Source organism: Talpa europaea (genome assembly GCF_964194135.1).
Source record: "Talpa europaea genome assembly, chromosome: X".
In the NCBI taxonomy this organism is placed as follows: Eukaryota; Metazoa; Chordata; class Mammalia; order Eulipotyphla; family Talpidae; genus Talpa; species Talpa europaea.
The window spans coordinates 26,045,142-26,069,574 of NC_140081.1; positions in this window are offsets into that span (position 1 = coordinate 26,045,142).

Genomic DNA, 24,433 nt, shown 5'->3' on the forward strand with positions numbered 1-24,433 from the left:
TGAGATTTAGGAATGTAGGGAGGCTGACTGGAACAGAGAGTGAAGGGGGCCAGGAGAAATGCGGTCAGAGAGATAATGATGAGGAGTGGAAACTATTGCAGCTTTCCCAGATCACTTCTTGATGAAGGGTTGTTTTAAACCTCGTAGCTTTTACAGTGTATGCTCTTGGTTTCTTTGGCAGCTCAGTTCCCTCAAAACTTCAGTAAGCCTCTGATCCATTTGTGTGCTGTAATCGCATCCAAAGTTATTTACTAGACATAGTTGTAAATTGTGCCTTACGCGTTTACTTCCTTGCACCCATTTCTTCTCCCTTTTCAGATTAATGGTGGCTTACTTGATTCCATCTCAAACAATAGGTTTAGATGAGAAGGACACTACCCCCTCAATCTGATTTTTACTTCAGGGTAGAGTCCCTATGTTTAACTGAGGAGTTTAATGTGCCTTTGTATCAAGTGCTCAAGCAATCCCTAAATACTAGCATGGTGACTGATGCTATTGCAGCTGTTTAGCTGTCTTGCCATACTTCTACAGATTTGACTGCTACGAGATGATGAGACCCACTGGATTTAGATGGTATATTACTTACAGAAACAGCAAAAGCAAGATCAGCGTGGGTCAGCTTCCCTTGGCCCTAGTCCTGCAGGGTAACATGGAACCTGAGGAGCCAAGGGACAGACCACCAGAATGGTAAGTCACTCTGCATGGGGAAGCCAAGTCCAAACTACAGTCAAGTAGTTTTATAGCTAGCCAGCAGCTGTGCCCAAGCAGGGGAGTGGGGAAGGTGGAAAGGGCTCCAAAACCAGGGAGATGGATGAGAACGGCCTTGTGGTAATCTCCCATAATATACGAATGATAAATTGCCATGCAGCAGCTCCCTGTCCTTATCTTCTCTTATTCCAGGAGGAATCACAGGGCATTCCACTAACAGATGGGTCAGACTGCAATCAAGCCCTGCTTATGTAGCTGACGTGGACATGTACAAGGTCGCCAGCTTGCCATGATGGAGCTTGTGACACAAAGCTTTATTCAGTCTTCTCTCATATTTGGGATACAGGAGCAGTCAACTCTTCTAACCTGGTAGCCCCCAAATTCCCAGTGCTTACCCTTTAATTTCTGCTCTTGAACCAATCCTTTTTTTTTTAAGAAGTGGGGTACAGGCCAGAGTTGTGGGGGGTGAAAAGATTCACCAGAGAGAGCAGGGAGCAGAACAGGCAGAGTGACTGAAATACATTGCTGAGGGGAGCAGCGGGCATGCCAGGAGAGGTCTGCTGTGCCATGTGGGTTGCTCCCTAGCCAACCGGGGATCAAACTTGGGCTGTAAAGGCCACGGACAGCCTCACAGCGCTGTGCTCAACCCCCTATGCCACCTGGGAGGCCCCGAACCAATCAATTCTTGCTTGAGCTTTTCTCTTCCTTACAATACCTTGTTAAACACAACCAGTAACCGTCAATACACACCACTAACCTTTTCTATCCTGTTTTCCCTAAAGCTATCAATTCAGGAGGCACTTGGCCTGACTTATGGTTATGACCGGTAACATCTTCATCAAGTGTTTTGCTGTTCTTTAGCAAGATCATATTTCTATCCTCTAATATTAGTTTTCTCATTTCCCACAGGCTCAAACACAACAGATATTTTGTAATTTTTCATCTTATAGTACTGTGTGGGAAGAGGTCATTGTGACAGCCCTTCTCCATGCAATCATTCAGAAACCCAGGCTGGGGTCCTCCCTGGTGGTGCAAGGGGTTAAGTGGCAGCACTATGAAGCTATCTGCAGCCACTGCAGCACAAGTTCGATCCCTGGCCTGAAAAGTGACCCACATGGTGCAGCAGATCTCTCCTGTCTCACCCTGCTGCTCCCCTCAGCAGTATATTGCAGTCAATTTGCCTGTTCTGTTCCCCACTCTGTCTCTGGTGAATCCTCTCACCCCCTCATACCTTTGGCCTGTACCCCAGTTCTTGTATGCATAAATAAATAAATCTTTATAAAACAAAACAAAACAAAGCAAAGCAAAGCAAAACAAAACAAAACAGAAGCCCAAGCTGACAGAGGCTTTGCTATCTTCAGGATGTGGTTGCCAAGGTCATCCTTACAAGTAAGGTACAGAGCCACCTTCATGACAACAATCTAGAAGAGGAGAAAAGCATATAGGAACACCCTTAGGAAATTTATATGGGCAGGCTGAAAGTGCCATGTGAATTTGTTCTCACATTTATTGCTTATAGTTTCATTTTATGACCACACCTAATTGCGTGGAAGACAGGGAAATGTGTGCGCAGAAAGAAGAAAGCATGAATTAGGTGATCAGTTACCAATCTCTGTCACAGGGCATTGTGGAATTGTGGTGAAAAGTGGCTAAATTCTGGATTGAAGATAGAGACTTCAGAACTTGTTGACTCCAAGGTTTTTGATCTGAATAACTGGAAGAATAGAGTTGTCACATATGAAGATGGATAACACTTATCAAAAGCTAAATTTTAGGCATGCGTTTTTTGAGGTGCCTGTGAGCATTCACATGGAGACATTAAATGAGCTGGTGGATTTGCAGGTTTACAATTCAAAGGAGTGATCACAACTGAAAATAGAAATTTGGCATTTAAAGTCATTGGACAACACTAACTGCAAAATTTTATATACAATAGTATTGAATTTCATTCATTCTGCCACGTATATTTTTTGCACATTTTTATTTCTTTGAAATTATTACATATCTTACACACTCAATATAATCTTCAAATATTATAATTGACAGTGTTTTATCCTTGTTAGTGGCATTTCAGATACTGTATTTAAGATACTGTATTAATGGTACCTCAGATTCAATGATGAAGTAATTACTATTAGTATTAGTAAAGAATGATGATCATAATATCGAGCACTTAATATTTTGCACGAGGCTATGTGCTAAATTCCTTCTATGACTATTTTCATAAGTAGTTATTGTATAGAAATATTGAGAGCACAGACAGTAGGATCTGACTACATGGATGTGTAATTCTGGCTCTGGATTTACAAATTACATTTACAAATTACAAATTACATTACATGTTTAATCTGTCTGTGCCATAGTTTCTTAATCTCTAAAATGGAATAAAAGTAGTACCTAATTTATAGGTTTATCATGAAGGTTAATGGAATGAATACATGTAAAGTACTTAGAACAGTGCTTAAGCACATGATAACAGCTAAATTATACAATAACATTGTTAAAATTATGTGAAAATGTATATATGTATCTAAAAATTCATCAAGCTATACTCTTCAGTGTACTTTACCATATGACTGTATTTTATACCTCAATAGTAGAGGAAAACAACCAAAACAAAAAAGTTAGCACAAGAGATTGTCTCTTTCCTAAATAAGAAAAAACCATGTACAATGATATTCATTGAAACATTTTTTGTCTTAATATAGTTACTCTAGTGTTCTTTTTTTTTTTTAATAGAGGCACGTTTTTATTTATTTATTTGTTTGTTTGTTTTGTTTCTACATGCACTGGGTACAGTCAGAAGTGCCGGAGGGTGAGAGAATTCACCAGAGCCAGAGCGGGGAGCAGAGCAGGCAGAAGGACCGAAGTACACTGCTGAGGGGAGCAGTGGGCGGCAGGAGAGGTCTGCGCGCCATGTGGGACCCTCCTCCTCTGGTGGCCGGGGAGCAGCTGGGGCGCTGCAGAGGCTGCGGGCAGCTTTGCAACCCAGCGCTCAACCGCTGCGCCACCGGGAAGGCCCACTCTAGTGTTCTTTTGATTAGTGTTAGTGTGTCATATCTCTCGTCATCCTTTTACTTTTAATCTATCCGTGTCTTTACATTTAAAGAGGGTTTCTTATAGAAAACAAGTACCTGGGTCTTGCTTTTGTTAATCTACTCTGACAGTTTCTGTCTTTTATTTGGTATATTTAGACCATTGTTGTTTGAAGTGATTATTGATGTGGTTGGATTAATATTTGCCATATTCCGGTTTTCTTTTTTTTTTTTTAAAGATTTATTTAATTTATGATTGAACTCTTGCTGCAGAGGCTGAGGATATCTTCACAGTGCCGTGCTTAACCCCTTGCGCCACCAGGATGGCCCCTGTTCCTGTTTTCTATTCTTTGTCCTTGTTTTTTGGTTCCTTTTGTCTTTTACTCTTTCTGCTTCTTTTTATTTATTTATTTATTTATTTATTTATTTTATTTATTTATAGAAGCATGGGGTACAGTCAGAAGCGCGGGAGGGTGAGAGAACTCACCAGAGCCAGAGCGGGGAGCAGAGCAGGCAGAAGGACCAAAGCACACTGCTGAGGGGAGCAGCGGGCGGCAGGAGAGGTCTGCGCGCCATGCGGGACCCTCCTCCGGTGGCCGGGGAGCAGCCGGGGATCGAACCGGCGCTGCAGAGGCTGCGGGCAGCTTCGCAACCCAGCGTTCAACCGCTGCGCCACCGGGGAGGCCCTCTTTCTGCTTCTAACTGAATATTTTATATGATTCCATTTTCTCTCTTAGCATATCAGTAGCACTTTTCTTAGTGGTTGACTTAGAGTTCACAATAGACATTTACAACTAGTCTCACTCCATGCTCAAATATCACTATACCACTTCATGAGTAGTCCAAATCCTTTATAATAATTCTTCCTTCCTATTCCTTATAACATTTCTACTATTTATATTACTTATCCACAAGCTAATTGTCACTTCATACACTGCTGCTATTATTGTTTTTTTCACTTTTATTTATTTATTTTTTTAATAGAGGCATGTTTTTATTTATTTATTTGTTTGTTTGTTTTGTTTATACATGCACTGGGTACAGTCAGAAGCGCGGGAGGGTGAGAGAATTCACCAGAGCCAGAGCGGGGAGCAGAGCAGGCAGAAGGACCGAAGTACACTGCTGAGGGGAGCAGCGGGCGGCAGGAGAGGTCTGCACGCCATGTGGGACCCTCCTCCGGTGGCCGGGGAGCAGCCGGGGATCGAACCGGCGCCGCAGAGGCCGCGGGCAGCCTCGCAACCCAGCGCTCAACCGCTGCGCCACCGGGGAGGCCCTGCTATTATTGTTTTGGACAAACTTGTCTGTGAGATCATTTAAGAATGAGAACAACTAAAGTATTTATTTTACCTTCATTCCTTCTCTAATGTTTTGCATTTTTTGTGTGTAGATTCACGTTTCTGAACTATTGTCATTTTCCTTTGTTCTGAAGCATTTCTCTTTTTTTTTTTTGAAGATTTATTTATTTATGCATAGAAGAGCTGGGGTACTGGCCAGAGGTGCGGGGGTGGGGAGGGGTGTGTGTGTGAGAGGATTCACCAGAGACAGAGCGGGGAACAGAACAGGCAGACTGACTGAAATACACTGCTGAGGGGAGCAGCGGGCGAGTCAGGAGAGTCTGCTGCGCCATGTGGTTCAGCTCCATGGCCAGGGGTGGAACTCATGTTGCAGAGGCTGCTGATTGCTTCACAGAACTGTGCTTAAGCCCTTGCACCACCAGGGAGGCCTGTTCTGAAACATTTCTTTTCATCTTTCTTGCAAGGCAAGTCTACTGGCAACAAATCTGCTCAGTTTTTCTTTTTTTGAGAAAGTATGTAGTGCCTCTTACTTAAGAAGAATTATTTGCATAAAGAATTGTACGTTCGGGCCTCCCCGGTGGCGCAGTGGTAGAGCGCTGGGTTGCGAAGCTGCCCGCAGCCTCTTAGGTGCCGGTTCGATCCCCGGCTGCTCCCCGGCCACCCGAGGAGGGTCCCACATGGCACGCAGACATCTCCTGCCGCCCGCTGCTCCCCTCAGCAGTGTACTTTGGTCCTTCTGCTTGCTCTGCTCCCTGCTCTGGCTCTGGTGAATTCTCTCACCCTCCCGTGCTTCTGACTGTACCCAGTGCTTGTATAAACAAAACAAACAAGTAAATAAAAAAAAAAAAATGCCTCTATTAAAAAAAAAAAAAAAATCAAAAAAAAAAAAAGAATTGTACGTTGGTGACTTTTTCTTTCAAAGCTTTTAAAGATTTTTATTTTTATTTATTTATGCATACAAGAACTGGGTTGTAGGCCTGAGGTGAGGGGGGATGGCGGGGGTGGGTGGGTAAGAGGATTCACCAGAGACAGAGTAGGGAGCAGAACAGGCAGATCTACTCAAATACACTGCTGAGGGTAGCAGTGGGCGAGGCAGGAGAGGTCTGCTGTGCCCTATGTGGGTAGCTCCCTGGCTGGGGATCGAGTTCAGGCCACAGTGGTAATAGCTTGATAGCACTGAGGTTGACCATTTACACCACCAGGGAGGCCCTTCTTTCAACATTTTAAATAGTTAACTCCATTTGCTTGGTTTCTAACGAGAACTCCAATATAATTCTTATTTTTGCTCCTCTGTAGGTAAGGCATGCCCTCCTCTGCTTCTTTCAAGACTTTCTCATCGTCTGGCTTTCTGACATACCTAGGTATAGATTTTTTTGGTATTTATCCCACTTGGGTATTCTGTTAGCATCCTAAGCTTAGAAAGCTTAACCATTACTACTTCAAATATTTTTAGGTTCCTTTTTCTCTTTCTTCTTCTTCTGTTATTCCCAGTATGTGTTGTTACAGCTTTTGTATTTGCCCCATAATTCTTGGATATTCTGTTCTGTCTTTTTCATTCTTTTTTCCTCTTTGCATTTCAGTTTTGGAAGTTTCTGCTGACATATATTCAAGCTCACTTATTCTCTCCTTTGCTGTATCTGGTCTACTGATAAGCACATCAAAGGCATTCTTCATTTCTGTTATTTTTATTTTAAGCATTTTCTTTTGATTCTTTCTTAGAGTTTCCAATTTTTTGCTTACATTAACCATCTGTTGTTATATGTTGTCCACTTTTCCCACTAGAGCTCTTAGCATATTAATCACAGATTTTTAAAAATTCCTGGTTTAAATTCCAGCATCTCTGTCATATCTGAGTCTAAATCTGATGCTTGCTGTGTTTCGTCAAACTTTCTTTGCCTTTTGGTGTGCCTTGTAATTTTCAGTTGAAAGGTAGACATGATGTATTGGGGAAAGGAAACTGGTAAATAGCCCTTTAGTGATGTGGTGGTAATTAGTGGGAGGTGGGAAGCATTCTGTAGTCCTGTCATTAGGTGTCACCTTCACAGGTGCTTCTCATTCCTTCCCTGTCCTCCTCTTTAGGTGAGACAGGAAGACTAGAGGGGGCTTGATTTGTGTATTTTCCTTCCCCCTTGTGAAAGACAACCAGAATGCCACTACCCTCACCCCCCCATCCCCAGGATAGGTTGTGGCAACACCCAAAGTTTTGTTAAGCACCCTAAAATAGTTTCCCTTGAGGGCAGGCCTTTGTTAAGAAGAAAAGAATGCTCTGGGCATATTTTAAAATCATTACATTTCTCCCTTCCTTGCTGGGATTTTTCTCCAGGTTACACTCTTAGAATCTGGTGGGACTCCTAGAGCTAAAACTTATAAAATTATTGTGCTCTCCTAAGACTGGCCCTCTCGTAGAGTTCTTAACTCCCTAACTTTTCCACACGGAGCCTCCAGTGATTCATTAATTTTTATTTAAGTTTCCTTATCCTGATACTAGGTTCAGCTGTGGGCTTGTGTTCTGAGGCTTCTGCTCTGTTAAGCTGCGATTCTCTGTATTCGCCTGTCTCTCCAATTCCGGGGACAGCAGTTAGCCCGTGACCTCAATTTTCTCATGGATCTAAGAGGAGTTGTTGATTTTCAGTCTGTTGAGCTTTTATCTTGTTGTGAGGGTGAGAGTGATGACTTCAAAGCTCCTTACATGTTGGACTAGAAAATGGAAGTCAGCATTTTCTTATAATAGCAAAAGATTAAAAACATGCCAAATGTACATCAGTAAAGGGTTGGCTATCCAATTATGCTGCATCTGCCCAATGCAATACTCTGTAATCAAAAAAGTCAGCTCTAGATACCCTAATATGGAAAGATCTATAAAATAGTTAAGTGAAAAAATGCAAGGTGCAGAAAATAAATAGCATGCTAATATTTGGTAGCAAGCTAACAAATGCTTGTTTTAAAAAAGTATGTGTATCACACCTGCTATTCAAAATACATACAGAAAATGCAATTTTTAAATATTTGTGGGAAATATACCAATATTACAGCAATTACATTTTAGCATTGTGGGGGTTATTTTATTTGTTTCTCATTTTTTCAGATTTCCTTAATTTGCTTATACTACTTGTATAATTTTTTCAACGGGCTAGTCTTATAAAAATAGGAACGGACTGGTGGCGCAAGGGGTTAAGTCTCACCCCTATGAAGCAATCCACAGCCACTACAGCATGAGTTTGATCCCTGGGCAGGGAGCTAACCCACATGGTGTAGCAGACCTCTCCTTTCTCATCCATTGCACCTCTCAGCAGTGCATTTCAGTAGATCCAGACTGTTTTGCTTCCCATTCTGTCTCTAGTGAATCCTCTCACCCCCACTCTCATCCCCCTCTCCCCTGCACCTCTGGCTTTCACCTTAGCTCTTGTATGCATAAGTAAATAAATCTTAAAAAAAAATAGAGAAGGAAATATACATAAATGATAGTGGTCGTTGGTTTTGGCAGCGGAAGTAAAGAAAATTCCTCCCTTATTCGTCAGACATTTTGTAATATCATACTACATTTACAGTAATGTCTTTTGTTTGTCTCACAAAAACAGGTTGTATTGTTTAAGCTTCTGGTGTTCAGATTAGGGAAACTGTTAAAAGTTCTTTCACAAAAATGGTGCTTGGATCATGCCTGTTTCTGTTCATTAGAGTAACTTTTACACTACAATTTCTGGCACATATTTAAAAGCTATCAGACATTACTATTTTGAAATGCAATCACATGTTTTTTGAAGGACTTGACCAAGCAGAAAAAACTGATTGATTTGGGAAGTGAGCAAACTGTCAGTGAGCAATGTAGCCACAAACAATAGTACCTTCTGCACACAGCCACCTGAGCCTGCAAATCCAAGAGTGGAGTGATGATGTTCTCTGTATTCCCAAAAGAAGTAAGAACTGAAATTAGCCCAAAAATGTAAAGAAGGGAGAGAATTGATGCTAAATAGTTGACAAATCACCATTTGCATATTTTTCTAAAAACAATGAATCTTACCTAAAAGAATGAGAGAACAAAAGGATATCTAAGAGTCAAAAAAATATAGTTGTTTCTAACAGTCAGAAATGCAATGTTTAGGGCCTCCCTGGTGGTGCAGGGGTTAAAGTCTCAGACCTATTAAGCTATTCCCAGCTACTGCAGCCTGAGTTCAAACCCCAGCCAGGGAGCTAACCCACAAGGCACAGCAGACCTCTCTTGTCTCTACTGCTTGTCTCTTGTCTCCACTGGTCCCCTCAGCAGTGTATTTCAGTAGATCTGCCTGTTCTGCTCCCCATTCTGTCTCTAGTGAATACTCTCACCCCCGTACCTCTAGCCTATTCCCCAGTTCTTGCATGCATAAATAGAAATGAGTCTTTAAAAAAAAATGCAACGTTTAGAATATAAAACAACAACAAAAAACTTCAGCAATTTTGGTGAAAAGTTAGCCTCTTTTCTATTTGTGGAAAGTTTGAATCGCTTCTCGGCCTTTTGGCTAAGATCTCAAGTGTGAAAAGTTTGAAATGCAGAATATATTCCGTCCATCCATCCATCCACCCATCCATCCATGTATTCATCCATCCTACCAGATAAATTCTGTTTTAGAAATCTTAAAGAATGTGAATGTCAACCTTTTATAGCCTATGACAGAGTTACTTGGGTGTAGCCCTGTACCCTATTTTCTTGAGGATCCCTTGGGTTATTCTGCTGGTTCTGGACGCCTTAAAGAAGCTACTTTAATTATTAAAAATGATTTAGGAGTTTAGTATTTTAACAACTTTTCAAAAATGTTCAAAACAACTGTATTAAGAGACTAGATTTTAAATAAGTCTCTATATAATTTTGTTTATACTGTTGATTTGACCAATGTCTTTTTTCCTGTCTTCCCCAATGACAGAACAACCATGAAATTCTACACATTTTCCATATGGCGTACCATGTTATAAGTTAGTGTAGACAAATTAATGTTGTGGTGTATGAATAGTAGCAAATAAGCATATTTGTAAACTTATAAGATTTTACTTTTTTTCTCAGAGAAACAATAATATTTCCAAGTTACAGTAGACTTTGAAGAGACTATAACAAGAGGAAAAGTTGGTTGAAAATTTGCCTTTTTACAAAACTTCTAGGCTGGTCAGGAAGAAATAGGAGGGATGGCTAAGTTAGAACCAAGGTAGAGCTGAAGCTTCATTGGGCTGCAATCATGCAGAGAGAATGTAGTGAGATTTTGACTTGATTTCTGATTTAAGTTACCAAATGGTCATTTTGGTTGACTGCAGTACAGTTTTGATTGTGAAAATGGTTGAGAAAATCAAGTTGATTTTGTTGTCCACATTTAAGTCATGAGACATGTTTTTGCTAGGTAAGATCTGAGAATTTTGGAATCTTGTGGATGGAACTACGAATACCAGTTTGAAGGATCTCTGCGTTCACTGGAACTAGCTTAGGGTCAGGAATGAGGCATAATTAGCTACCCCAAGTTTTACTGAGGCAATTCATCCACCTGCACCACAAACCAGTGATAGGAAGATTCAAGCTTCTCAGGAGGCATTGATATTATTCTCCAATATGGGAAAATAGGTACAGTACTGAAGCCTAAATGAAGTAAGTAAGTCTGTGCTAGTGAAATCGAATTAAAAGGGTCAGATAATTTTGCACTGTGGTTGCTTATATATATTAGAACCCTTCAAAATTTAAATGAAACTCCAACCACCCAAAACTCTAGAGTAAAAGGAAGGAATACCCTGGACTTTGCACAGTATTCCTTGGCTAAGAATGGGTCAGTGTCAGAAAGGTTCTCTCAGGGCAGGATGGGCAGTCTTTTTAAGGTGCTGGTGTCTAAAATTCTATTGAATATCCATGAGCAATAGTCTGTTATATTGTACCTTGTTCTCCTTGGCTTTGTCCTTTGCCTGTTGTGACAGAACATGAAATTGGACCATTTACTTTGATTCTTAGTTGTCTAATTTTTTAAAAAAAATTATTTCTATTTATGTATACAAGAGCTGGGGTGTAAGCCAGTGGTGTGTGCATGTGTGTGTATTTGTGTATGTGTGTGTGTGAGAGGATTCACCAGAGACAGAGTGGGGAGCAGAACAAGAGGATCTACTGAAATACACTGCTGAGGGGAGCATCGGGCAGACAGGAGAGGTCTGCTGGCCATGTGGGTTAGCTCCCTGGCCCTTATGCCTCAGTTGCTGGTGATAGCTTGAGAGCACTTAGACTTTAACCCCTGTGCCACCAGGGAGGCCCCTTCGTTATCTTATTTTTATATTAAAAATACTAAGTCATCGTAGAATTTTCTAATTCCACTTAAATGTCAATTGTCTCATAGGGACATATAATCAAAGCTTCCTCCTTTTTTGTATTAGCTTGACCATTAACCCAGAAGGTATGAAGCATTAACCCCTTGACTGTAGAACACTTTGAAATTATTAAATAACATTAACTTACCCAGGTAATTATGTCCTACTAAACAATGATTATATTTATCATGCATTTCTGGGTGAAAAATAAGAATGCAAAGGGAGATTTTGTGAAAAAAAGGTTTTACCCTACCAATGAAGAACCAGGAAGTGAAAAAAAGTAGTTTCAAAAGCTAAAGGACAGGTGTTATAAAAGAGAAACCAAAACAAAGGAAATAAAAAGGAAGGCCTGAACTATGTTGACTTTAAGTTTTTACACCGTGGCATTGAATCTATTTCTTTTAACCCAGAACTATTCATTTCATATTCCATTATTTAGTGGAAGGTATCATAAATGGGTAGTTCTGTAGGCCACACCCACCTGACAGACAGCCAGGGTGCACACTGGGTAGCACCACAGAGCATGTGAAGGAGAGAGTTCCTCATGAGCTTGACTTGATACACTAAGTCCCCCTTAGAACTGCTGTTGGGACTCTAACTTATAGGCTAAATAATATGAAATTGAATTTTTTCCACATTTGAAAAATTGTGGCAAAATATATAACAAAATTATTTTAACTATTTCTAGTGTACCATTTATTGGCTTGAAGTATATTCACAATGCTGTGCAACCATCACCACTTTCCATAGCTCTTTTTCCTTTTTTTTTAAAAAAGGTTTATTTATTATGCATGCAAGAAGTGGGGTCTAGGACAGAGAAGTGGGGAAATAAATAGGCACAACATATTGTTTTCTACTCATCTGTTGATGAACAGACACAGAATGGGGAGTAGAACATGTGGATCTACTGAAATACACTGCTTGGGGCAGTAGCGTGTAAAACAGGTCTGCAGTGCAATATGGGTTAGCTCCCTGGTCAGGATCTAACTCAGGCCACAAGGGTGATAGTGTGATAGCCCTCTCATTTAACCCCTACACCGCCAGGGAGGCCCAATTTCCAGAACTTTTTCATATCCTAAATAGAAACACCATAGTAACCATTAAATAATAACTCCCCATTTCCTCCTCCCCAACCCACCGGTAAATTCTGTTCTATTTACTGTCTCTATGAATTGTCTCTTATAGGTTCCTCCTATCAGTGGACTCATGCAACATGTGACCTTTTGTGTCTGGTTCCTTTCACTTAGCCTAATAATGTTTCCAATGTCCATGTGTGCCATAGCATGTACTGGAATTTCACTTATTTTTAAGTCTGAATAATATTCCAATGTGTGCCTATGCCACATTTTGTTTTCTACTCATCTGTTGATGAACATTTAGATTGTTTCCACAGTTTGAAAGATTTATTTATTTATGCATACAAGAGCTGGGGTACAGACCAGAGATGTGTGGGGTGAGAGGATCCACCAGAGACAGAGTGGGGAACAGAATAGGCAGACCAACCGAAATACACTGCTGAGGGGAGCAGTGGGCGAGACAGGAGAGGTCTGCCTGGCCATGTGGGTTGCTCCCTGGCCTGCCGGGGATAGAACTCATGCTGCAGAGGTTGTGGATTGCTTCATAGTGTGGTGCTTAACCCCTTGCGCAACCAGGGAAGCCCTGTTTCCACATTTTGACTATTATGAATAATGTTTCTATGAACACGGATGACCTCAATATCTGAGTCCCTGCTTTGAACGCTTGTGGGTATATAGTTAACAGTGGAATTGCTGGGTTATATGGTAATTTTATAATTAGGTTTTTGTAGAACTGCCAAACTATTTCCCAGAGTGTCTGTACCATTTTACATTTCCACCAGAAATGTACAAGAGTTCCAACTTCTCAGTATCTTTGTTAACACTTGTTATTTTCCCTTTTTTGATAATAGCCATCATAATGAGTATGAAAGGGCATCGCATGGTTTTGATTTTCATTTCCCTAAGACTGGTGATTTTCAGCATATTTTCATGTACTTATTGTAGGAAAACCTACTGGGATTTTGTTAGGGGTTGGTTTGATCATGCAGATCAATTTAAAGACTATTGCTACCTTAACAATAGTTAAGTCTTTCAATCCTTGAATATAGATTTTCCATATAGTTGTAAATTTCCCATTTTTAATTACTTTCAACAATGTTTTGTAGTTTTCAGTGTGCAAATTTTGCACTTCTTTTGTTAAATTTAGTCTTAAGTATTTTATTCTTTTTGGTGCTATTGGAATTGTTTTAATTTCCTTTTCAGATTTATTGCTACTTTATAAAAATAGATTTGACTTTAAAATATTGATCTTAGATTTTGCAACCTTGCTAAATGCATTAGTTCTAATAGTTGATCATGAACTCCCTAGGATTTTCTTTATACAAGATTGTGCCATATGCAAATAGAGGTAGTTAATTGTTCCTTTCTTACTTGGATGCATATCGTTTTTTTTCCCTTACCCTGCCTTGAACCTCAACAGTGTTAACCAGAATTGGTGAGAGTGGACTTCCTTGTTAAAGGTGTACTTTTGATAGGGTAAAAAGACCTGTGCTCAACACTTAACCAATCCTGTCTGGTGATCTTGGGCAAATCATTTACCCTTTCTGTTTCCTTATCTAACCAATGATAGCAGAATAAGTTCTGGCTACAACACAGAGTTCTGAGGATTAAATAAAACCACCATGCACTCAGCAAACCTAGTTTACATGGGTGGTTGTGCCTACATTTTTTTTTTCTTTTAAAAGTTTTATTTATTTGCTCCTTAAGGTAGTAGAGAAGACAAGCCATCCATAGAATAATCACAAAAACAAGATAATGTATGCTGTAATATTAGGACTATGTGTTTTGTGTCTCGGAAACTTTATTAGGACATTTTTGTTCAGTCTAGTTATAGAGGATGGATTTTTAATTTCAGATACTAGTAAGGCATTCCATGTCATCCTAATTTAGTTTGGATTCCTTTTTAACAACCCTGTATTTTAAATTATTATAATTATAGCATAACTAAAGCCAACCCTGTTCTATACAAAATACAATGATCTTGTTTTGTGGGGTTTTGCTATGATTTTGCATATGGGGTTTTGCTATGCATTTGGTGTCCATAGGATTTTTTTTTTTTATAAATTTTATTGTTATATTCCCCATACAATTGCAGCCCCCCCATTCTGACCCCAATCCCTCCCCTCCCCTCCCGCCGGTGTCCATAGGATTTTTAAGTGAAAAGGCAATCTGTGGTATATTAGGAACACAATTTCTTTTCATTTGGGTATCCAAGGCAGATTGTATTTCATTGTTTTAAACACTCCATTTAATTGAGATTATCTTGATAACGTTCACTTTGTAATATAAACATGAGAAAAGTCCATGACATAGTGGATGTCATGAGAGTCTACCACTAAATTGTGCTGATGATTTGGCAAGAGGCTGATCTTGCTCATTTATTACTCTATGCTTGCTATGTGGTCCATGGTACTTGATATTTTTGTTTCCTGCTCTGTTTTAAGGGCTCCGATGGCCAAAGGGTGCTTAAGTCACAGTCAGACTATAAAGAAGCCCAAGCGCTTTAAGGTAGTGATGCTGCAGGATCATGTGAATGAATTTCTCAGAGCACCTCCTTCATAGGGTGGGGGGAAGGCCCCGCTATGCCCCCGCCCCCTCCACCGCCAGAGATAGCCACACCTTCCCCCTATCGGCTCCGAGCAGGAGGCCAGGTCTTGGAGACCTTGCACCGCCCCGTGGGCCTAGTGGGCTCACGGGCGTGACGCGGGTCAGCTGCGCAGCGGGGACCCCCAGGAGTACGACCGCCCAGCGAGGGGTTTCGGCATCTCCTTGTTTCGCTACCCCTCCCCCCACAATTCCGGAAAAGGGGGAGGCTGGTGACGTCATCATCCGGGCACTTGCCGGCGGGGCCACGGTTCACAATGGAACAAAAACAAGCAGCCGAACTCAAACCAGGCGACGCGGCTTGAGGCTCGCGCGATTAACCCTGTCGTGTCCACACACTCTGCCAATCCCCACCTCCCAGCTCCTGCTCCGGCGTGGTTGGCCGGGTACTTTTGGGTCTCCCTGCCCCCATCTTGGCCCACCCTCGATTCCTCCCTCTCCCCCCCCCCCCCGCCCTCGCAACGCTCTCGAGCCAAAGGCTGTGGGACAGATTTCTCGGTGGCAGCGAGACTCGGGGGGGGGGGGGGCGGCCCGAAGCGAATGTGAACAACCTCTACCGCATTATTCGCCCCTCCCCCACCCCACTTCGCATTCTGGGAGCTTCTGGGCCGACCTCACTTGGCCGGTGGCACGCGCCACGCTCCCGGGTCCGCCGCCCCAGGTAGAAGGGAAGCAGAGGGAGCGGAGGGAGCCGCTGCGCGGGAGGGGGAAGGCGGTGGAGGAGGGGGAGGGTCGAGGGGCGGGCCCTGGGGCGGGGTTTGCCGGGGGCGGGGTGGCTCGCGGCTTTGGGCGGTGCTGGGGCTAGTGGGAGTCTGCGCCGCCGCGCTTCTGCCGCCGTCGCCGCCACTGCTGTTGCCGCCGCCGCTATCGCCGCCGCCACTGGCCGAGCGGTTTTTTTTTTTTTTTTTTTTGGGGTTTGCCGGATCCGCCATATTGACGAGGACGGGCATCCGCGGCTGCGGAAGCTAGTCTCCGCCGCCGCCGGAGCCGCAACCTCCCCATACCCGGCCAGTCCGGGCCTCTGCCGCGCGGAGCCCCTCCCCGCCTCGCTCAGCTCACGGGCCTCGCGGGAGCCCGCCGCTGCCGCCTCTCTCCAGGGAGGCGGCCGCCTTAGCGCCCGGTGCTCGGCTCGGCGCCGGGAGCGCGGAGCCAAGCGCTGCAAAGCGAGCAGGCCCGGAGCAGGGACAGAGGGGGCGACCAGAGGAAGGTGAAGCCGCCGTTGTGGGAGGAGGAGCAGAAGGAGGTGACGCAGGAGAAACGCACCGCCCTGAGCTTGTCTGAGCTCAGCGAGAGCCCCAGCCCGAGGGGAGAAGGGGGAACAGGGCCGCCGCCGGCTGAGGAGGAGGCGGCCGCGGCCACCGCCGCTGCAGGGCGTGCGCGGCGAGGTGCAAATTCCGGCGCTCCCGTGCAGTTCTTTGGCCCTCAAGCCCGCAGCCTCGAGCCCGGCCTCTGCAGCCACTCGGCACACTTGGTCGCCCGTCAGTCCCGTGCCTGGGATGCACCCAGGGTCCGACTTGACCCGGGACTGAGCCGTGCCGCCGCCTTCCACCTTCCGCCTCCGCCTGCCCCGGTTTTGAGGAGAAGCCTGTGTCGTGCGGTGAGTAGCCGGCTGCGCAGGGCGACGCGCTTTTCCGGGGCCAACAGCTGGATCTAGGTGAGGGGAGGAGGGTGAGGGGGGTGTGCGAGTGCGCGGGGCCGCCCTCGGCCGCTGGCTAGGCCGGGGGCTTCCCCTCACCCGCTCCTCCGCCTGGGGCTGGGCGAGCCCGTCCGGCGCGGTCCACGGCTCGGGGCTCGGCTCCCGGCCGGGCCGGCGTCCCGGGAACGTGTCTGTGTGTTTTGGACTGTAAGGGAAAATGGCTGACGGCTCCGTCCCTCCCCCTCCTCCCCCTTCCCGTCCTGTCTGGGCCGAGGGGGAGGATGGAGTCTCCGGGCGCGGCGTGCAGCCCCCGCCTCCGCACCCGGGGGCCCGGTCGGCGCCGGGGGCCAGGCGCCCCCAGGCCTGGCCGCCCGGCGCCCTCGCGACCGCTCTCCCTCCCAGTCTCGTTCTACTTGACACCAAACGCCATTACTGAGGTGGAGTGATTTGGAGCCGGAGAGCTAGGCCTCGGCTGCGCCTGGCTATCAGGCCCGACGACTTGTCCTCCTTCCCCCATCCTCCCGCGATAACCCGCAGCTCCTGGGCCCTGTGGTCTGAAGTCTGGACCGGGTTATCGGCCTCCTACACCACCTTGGCCTCCTGCACCTCCTTAGCCTCCCCTGAATTTACTGCGGGCCAGAGCCGCGAGAGATGTTTTGGTGCAGAAATCGCTTCCAACCTAGCTCGGACCCACCACCTTTCTATTTTTAACTGTTTCTGCAAAAAAATATTAGCAGGTACGAGTTTGTTAATGACAAAGCCTGCGGATTCTAGTATTGTGGGACTTCGGGCTTGATAAATCGTTTGTTTTTCATTCATTGTGAAATATTAAAAGTTAAAGAGCAGGTGCATTTCGGGCTTTATGATATTTGTAGGGGTTTCTGTGGCGCTGGGAATTTACATGGGGGTTTTTAAGATTTCCAATAGAATCTTGTTATATTAAGCATGTTTGAAAGTTCTAGTTAAACGTTAATTAGCTTTTTCACCGTGCACTTTACAGGTGTGTGTAATTTCTTCTAAACTGAGCGAGTTGTAACTATAGGTTAAATACTCATGCTTTATTCTGGCGGAGGTATAATTTTTTTTTTACCTGAAAGCCCGAAGTGCTCAAAATCAATATGACATCGTACACCTTCACTTTTGTCGGAAAATCTGGGGTACGTTGATAAGAAAACTTTTCAGCAGGTACTTAAAACCCTCTCTTGGAGCGCATTATCTACTTTTACTGATAGATTGTATGGTAAGGACTCGTTAACCACGACTAACTTGGCTTTCTTAATCCGTGTGCTTGAACTTTTAAAAATAGAGACTACAAATGCTCCCTTTTAGATATCTCTGGTCTACTGAGTCAGTGGGCTGCCATTTTGGTTTCAGCGAATGCCCTTCCAAGTTCATAAATAAATATACAAAGATGTCAACATTTGTTTTCTCAATTGTAATACTCATGTGCTTTATTATATTTGTAACTTTAACCTTTTAAACTTTATTGTTCCATTAGTTTGGGTAGAGAGAAAACCATAAGTATTTGAAATTGGTGGACCAAGGGTGATATATTGATATATTAGTATGTTTTGCTTTCCCTAACTTGAAAATAGACTTTTGGACTATACAATTTTTCTCCCTATCTTTTTTCCTTTTTTTTTTTTTTTTTTTTGCACGGACATTTAACTGTTGTAATTCTTAGTTTACCTTTATGTTCTCATGCCAGTTCTTTTGTTTGCTGACCTTGGTAATTTCTGAAAGAGAAAATTTCTAGGGGTACTAAACAGCAAGAACAGTACATGTGAGCATCTGAATTCTTCAGAAAGTAACTTGAAGGGCAGATTTTGCCTCTTTTTTTTTTTATTAATGGAATGTTCAGGTAGGATTTACTTTGGATATTTTTTTCTTCCAGGATCTTGAAATAAATTTTCTAACATCTCAAGAAGATTTCGTGGATATCTCCTCATAGGTGATACTTCTTTCACGTGGTATTAATGCAGCTTGTAGATATTGAAAATGAATGTTTTATGAATTTGCTAGTCATTGGATTCTTAGTTGGAAACAGGAATCATTCAGCTTATTTCAAAAGGTCAACTTTTGAATTAAGTTTTTATGCTTCATTGTCAGAATTTTAATATTATAACCAATGACAATAATATAATAATATTGTTTAAATCTGGTTAAAGAAAGTTGTTTGAAGGGATTAGTCCTCTTGTCAGCTTTTTGGACTATAACCTGGGGGGAGCGGGCGGGGAATCATCTTATCTGTGACTATTGACCTAGTTGGGGTTTGCTTTTTTTTTTTTTAAATTCTAAAAGTAAAGCCTTTATGATAGCCTGCATTATATTTCCCCTCTTGGTGATATATTTTCTGAGTTTTGAAATTTAATTTTTCAAAAATTGAAAAATGGGGTTTAGTTTTCATTTGGTTCTTCCAGGAGTCATGTCTTTGAAAGTTGTGGCATTTTTTTTTGCCTAATTCTTTAGTGGAGGGAGTCTTAACACATAGGGAAGGGTTAATACATTGGCCCTCAACTCTGATTACACAACAGAATCACTTGGGGGAATTTAAAAAAAATACTGATGCCTGGGTCCCACTCCCAGAGACTGATTAATTGGTCTGATTGGGACCTGGGCAAATATATATTTTAAAAGCACTGTAGGTAAATTGAAAACCACTGAGTTATTGTCCTTATTGAGCTTTAAAGTAGACAAATACGATGGATTTTTTTTTTTCTCAATTATTTTCGGTTATTCGCTAAATTGTCATTTATTGAGAATTTTTTTATGTGCCAGCATTATGTTAAACATTTTCCGCTTATTACCTTATGTATAGATGGTATTATTTTCAGTATACAGATGAGGAACTGAGGTCTGTAAGGCTCAACCAGTGGTGCTTCAGCTACTGTGCTGTTAATGAAATGGTACTGATTATTATTTTTTAAAAACGGTTTAGAACTTTGGTTTGCTTCCTGTACTTAGTAGTTTTCGATCAGAATATTAAAAATATGACACTAGTCTGCAATTTGGGGAATATCTTGGTTTCCCAAGAAAGGTGCTGCAGCAAATAGCTGCTGAATCTGCAGCAAATAGGTTCTTCTCATCATGTGTCTCCCAACATATTCAGGATGATAGTTCAGCCAGTGTTTGTGTTAAGCTTAAAATAATGTTAGGTAACTTAACCTTCTAGGCATTTCTTTACCAATTATTTAAATCACCAAAAATGAACACATAATGTCGTGGACTTCTATAGAAGTATCTAAATTTGAGAATTCTGGGTTTTATTTAGCTTAGAGTCAGTTTAATTTTCAAAAAATCTTTTAAAACCCTTCAAAATTAAGGGTTTCATTTGGCATTGTATTGATTACTTTTATGGAATGAGGGAACTGGTAATACCTTTATTTAATGTATTAATGCCAGTGTAAAATCTGAGAAATCTTAATTTGGCACAAGATTTATCAAAGATTTTTCTGTTAAATTGTATCATAGAAAATAGGACTATACTGTCCTTGAGGGGGAAAAAAGACGTAAAATATTTGATAATGTGCATATTGTAGTTTGAATTTATTATTCAATTATTACTGTTGGATATAGTAATAACCAATATAATGCACTTCTAAGGAGTAAAGTGTGAAAAAGTATACAGTTGAGATATTTTTCCTAAATGTATTCTAATGTACCTGTGCCGGTCTAACAGACTTCAGTATACATGTATTTGGCAACAACTGTCTTTCTATTTTTCAGTTATTGTCTAACAGTGATTTTCTACCTCAGTTGTATGTCAGGATCACTTGTGGACCTTTTTGAAAATGTATTTGCCTAGGTCCTTGTTCTCTGGAGATTATAAGTGAGCAGGTTTGGAGAGGGAACTGGGCATTTATAAACTCAGAAGATGATTCTGTGCAGTTTAAGAGAGTTTTGCAATTCCTTGTAGCGAAAGAGGGGATTGAGACTTCTTGAGTTTTGTGCCCTATTTTGGGGCAGTAATCTTGAATTTAGTTTTGTCAGTCACACTGCCAAAAAATCCAGACACAAACGTAGTGAAAAGTTCAGATACCAGATTAATAGTTGTGAGAGACTGAGATTTCTTGTAAAATTTTATGTATACACACAATATATCCATTATCACTTAGAACTTTTTTAGAGTTATGGTTCTGGCTCTAATAACATTAGCTGTTAGGATGTTTCCTTTTTAACAAATCAACAAATATTTGTTGGCCATCTATTGTGCTTAGAGATTACTACTGACCGGAAGTTTATGTTGTGTGAGGCGTGAGGGACATCGGACTGATTGCTTTGCCATTCCTAGCTCTAATTTCATATTTATTGTGCCTTACAGGGCACTGAATTGAGTTGTTACAGAAAATATACCTTCTTACAGTATTGTAAGCCATTGGAATTTTTGCCTTTCAGTTTCTTTAAGTAAAATAGAACTTCATTCTGAACTCCAGCCTCCTGCAGTGACTCCAAATGTCAGTACAGTAGAAATGAATTCTTTTGTAATTTTTGCATATTGGCTTTAGGAATTCCTGTAAGTTACGGTTTTCATTTTGGGTCAGAAATTATATATTCTGGTGTTACCCCTTCCTCATCATTCTTTTTTGTATTGATGCTCTGTAGGTTATAGCTCTACATTGTCTGCATAGTTTTCTTTTTGTTTTACTTATTTTGTTTAGATGCTTTGACTGATTTTGCTCTTCAAACTCTATCTTTTTCATTGATGACATTCATCTGGTCAGATTCGAATTCTAAGTTACTGATATATCCCTAGATAATATATAGAAAATGACTGGCACATAGAGACAATCAGATAACTATTGGATGATTAATTTGGTATGTCTTCAGTGTTTCTTTGCTAATTTCTTCTTGATTAGTTGGAGTTACTTGATTTCGCCTTATTCCTTTTATGATGAGTGCTTCTGGAAGGGGGGGGGTCGTCTCAGATGTACTTAAACTCATACTTCAGATGAGCTATGTGGCTCAGAAGCAAAGTAACTTGAACAAGGTAGCTTATCTAGACTACCTTCTGCATGAAGCTATTTCCATATCTAATGTCATATTAATTAAATTTTGGAATTCCATTATCTTTATAGTTGCTTTCATAGAAGTCACACTTAAATCTACCTGGTAATGGATAATAAGGTCAGGGATTTGGGCTTTTGCCTCTGCATTACAGAGGACTGCTTATTGATTGCCTAAATGCAAAATCTGGGGGAATATTTGACTCTGGTTACTAGAACTGCTTGTTCATTACCTAGAACTGCTTGTACAAAATTGATGTATCATTTTATGGCTTCTTTCATTTTATCATTTCTTCAGTTATGTAAACTTTGAATACTTTTGGATCCATATTGTCCAATTATTATCGAAGGAATTGATTTGGATCATTTTGAGCTGGTTGTCTTGGGTCCCAACCTCATCTAGAATCTGTGATATGGGAAGAGAAGGGGGAAAAGAGTAGGAGAAGGTTCCCTTTCCTATCCCGTTGATGCCCGTTTCCTTCCTGTTGACTTTGGTGGTTATTGAGAATTACAAGTTTAGGTTGTTGATTACATCTGTCTTTTCTCTTAGCTAGTTACTTAGAACTTGTAAGGAAGTCCTACTTAGTTAACTTGGACACCAGAGAGCATGGAAATTGTTATATGGCATCAAACCCAAGGTCTACCTAACAGTATTTTGTCTCTGATCTAATAATGTACAGTTAGAAAGATTTGATAGCTCTCTTAGGTAACACCTGAGTTCAGAGAGGACTCGGCAAACTTTTTTGTAAAGGACCAAGACAATATTTTCGCCTTTGCATTCTGAAGCAAAATTGATGATACTAGATAAATTTTCTACTGATGAAATATGATAGTTGAGTACAATAATTTCTAATTCAGGTCTAAAGAGCAGAGTAGAATTTGGAAGGAGGGGGCTAATATATAGTATTTTGCCTAATTGGGGTTGAAAGTTAGTGTTATCAAATTGATTGTAATTTCCTGTTTGAAATTCATTCTTGTTGGCTGTGCATAAAACTGGAGATTCGATTTGGTGAATGATCATAGTTTGCCAGTCATAATTTAGAGTAGTGGTTCTCAAACATGGAGGCTTGTTAAATGAGATTGGTGGGCCCTGACATCATACTTCAATTCAGTACGGCTCAAATGGGGCCCAAGAATATGCATTTCTAACAAGTTCCCAAGTATAGAAACAACCACCCGTGTAGAATGACTGGTTTTGGAGATAAATTCCAGTTTAATCTACTTTTCTTTGGGTTTAGCACTGTCTAATGTTTTTGACTCTTTTGTGCTTTATTTTAAATTCAACAATTACATGTTTAAATGCCTCTTACATGCTGGGTGTTGAGCCAGGTAATGGTGCTACAAGGTGAGCAAAACAATTGTCCCTGTCATGTGCTGGACAAGGTGAGTTTAAAATCATTTTCCACAAGTACTTTAGAGCTAGAGCCTGTGAGACAAAGAGCACCATTTTGAGAGCAAGGCAGTGGTGTTTGTCATGTTGAAGGAAAGAGGTAAATTGGAAAGCATTATTAAAATATTTAATTTGGTGTCTTAGGGAATAATGTTCTGTGTAAATGAATTTTTCAGAATACCCGAGCTTTTAAACACTAAGCCAGTTTGATAGAAAGCTTTCTAAAGATGTTTTACATTTTATAATTTTTATCTGATTATGAAATTACATTTGAGTAGCATAAGGGAATAAAAGCAAAACGCACAAACCCCAGCACTGATAATTCCGTCATGTAAAAACAACCATATTATTAGATGTGTGTTCAAAGATTTGCATCAGTTACATAATCAGTTCACTAAGTCATGTTTCCTCTTGTCCTCTGCCTCTGCTTATTTCTGCCTCAGGACCTGAGTATATATATCATTTGTTCATCCTGTTTAGGAAACACTGTTTTCATGTCCTTTTGCTGCCACCTTCCCACCCCCTTTTAAAGATAATGCTTTTTTAAATACTATTTTGTAAATACCCTGAGTTGATTTTAATACAACTAACTTTTTAAGTTTTTTCTTTTTCATTCCTACACCCTCCCCCATTTACTTGACTCTCGAGAATCTCCACACACTCCCTATGATTTTCCACATTGTAATTTTTTTTTCAATTTGCTAGTGTCAGTCATATGAACATAATTTTTCTAAGGCCTGTTTCATTTTATGCATCTGTTGATTTTCATCTGTTGTGATCTTTGAGGTTTACAGGATGGTCCCTATATACACCAAAAAGCTTCAGGCTTTTTTTGAAATAATTTTTTTAAGCTACCTTTCTCATTTACTAGATAGACTTTCACTGTTGTCAGTTGTGGTTCCACTGTTTTTTTTTTTTTTTTTTCCTTTTTAATGTGCTGTGGAATGGGAAATGAGATAACTATGTAAATTACAATTGTGTATATAAAGAATGAGCATCTCTTACAAGAACTCCATCTTCTTCCTGTTTCTACATCTTTTCCCATTGGAAAATGTTGGCTAGTCCTCAGCTGTGATACATTTCACTTTTTACGTAGTCTTCATTTTAACTTCAATATGTTAACCCTATATACCTCCAGTCTTTAAGTTCAGGCTTCTGTACTGTGGTTGGTAAAAGGGATTTCTTTTTACTGCAGGATGGTACCAGCTGCGTGAGAGTAGTTCTGTTTCAGTAGCTTTGCTGTATATGTATAGCAGTGTCTTAAATCTACAGAAGTTTTTAGTTTTATTTTGTCCTCTTCTAAAAATGATTGGAAAACAAAAGTGTATTACCTGGGGGTGTCTCAGTCATCTTTGAGATAGAGAACTGATTAAGGACATGAAT